This window comes from Salvelinus sp. IW2-2015, linkage group LG34, assembly GCF_002910315.2.
Source record: "Salvelinus sp. IW2-2015 linkage group LG34, ASM291031v2, whole genome shotgun sequence".
NCBI lineage: Eukaryota > Metazoa > Chordata > Actinopteri > Salmoniformes > Salmonidae > Salvelinus > Salvelinus sp. IW2-2015.
In genome coordinates, this window is record NC_036873.1 from 8,640,689 (window position 1) to 8,642,150 (window position 1,462).

Genomic DNA, 1,462 nt, shown 5'->3' on the forward strand with positions numbered 1-1,462 from the left:
TTGCCCCTAGGGCCCCCAAAGACTGGGTCCTGTTCTGGAGTGAGATTGGTTTCAAACCCAAGCCACGACTGCGTGGCCATGCACGCCTCCAACTCATCATCAAGTTTGCGGATGACACTACAGTGGTAGGCTTGATTACCAACAACGACGAGACCGGCCTACAGGGAGGAGGTGAGGGCCCTCGGAGATGTGTGGTCAGGAAAAATAACCTCACACTCAACGCAACAAAACAAAGGAGAGTGATTGTGGACTTCAGGAAACAGCAGAGGGAGCACCCCCTATCCATCGACGGGTCAGTAGTGGAGAAGGCTGGAAGTTTTAAGTTCCTCGGTGTACACATCACGGACAACTGAAATTGGTCCACCCACACAGAACAGCGTTGTGAAGAAGGCGCAGCAGCGCCTCTTCAACCTCAGGAGGCTGAAGAAATCGTGGCTTGTCACCAAAAGCATCACAAACTTCTACAGATGCACAATCGAGAGCATCCTGTCGGGCTGTATCACCGCCTGGTACGGCAACTGCTCCGCCCACAACCGTAAGGCTCTCCAGAGGGTAGTGAGGTCTGCACAACGCATCACCGGGGGCAAACTACCTGCCCTCCAGGACACCTACACCACCCGATGTCACAGGAAGGCCATAAAGATCATCAAGACAACAACCACCCGAACCACTGCCTGTTCACCCCGCTATCATCCAGAAGGCGAGGTCAGTACAGGTGCATCAAAGCAGGGACCGGAGAGACTGAAAAACAGCTTCTATCTCAAGGCCATCAGACTGTTAAACAGCCACCACTAACATTTAGCGGCCGCTGCAACATACTGACTCAACTCCAGCCACTTTAATAATGGAAATTGATGGAAATTATGTAAGAATGTACCACTAGCCACTTTAAACAATGCCAACTTAATATAATGTGTTTACATACCCTACATTACTCATCTCATATGTATATGTATATACTGTACTCTATATCATCTACTGCATCTTGCCATCTTTATGTAATACATGTATCACTAGCCACTTTAAACTATGCCACTTTATGTTTACATACCTACATTACTCATCTGATATGTATATCTATGTACTCTATACCATCTACTGCATCTTGCTATGCCGTTCTGTACCATCACTCATTCATATATCTTTATGTACTAATTCTTTATCCCTTTACACTTGTGTGTATAAGGTAGTAGTTGTGGAATTGTTAGGTTAGATTACTTGTTGGTTATTACTGCATTGTCGGAACTAGAAGCACAAGCATTTCGCTACACTCGCATTAACATCTGCTAACCATGTGTATGTGACAAATATGTCCCGTGTGGCTCAGTTGGTAGAGCATGGCGCTTGCAACGCCAGGGTTGTGGGTTCATTCCCCACGGGGGGAACAGATGAATATGTATGAACTTTCCAATTTGTAAGTCGCTCTGGATAGAGGCGTCAGCTAAATGACTTAAATGTAAAG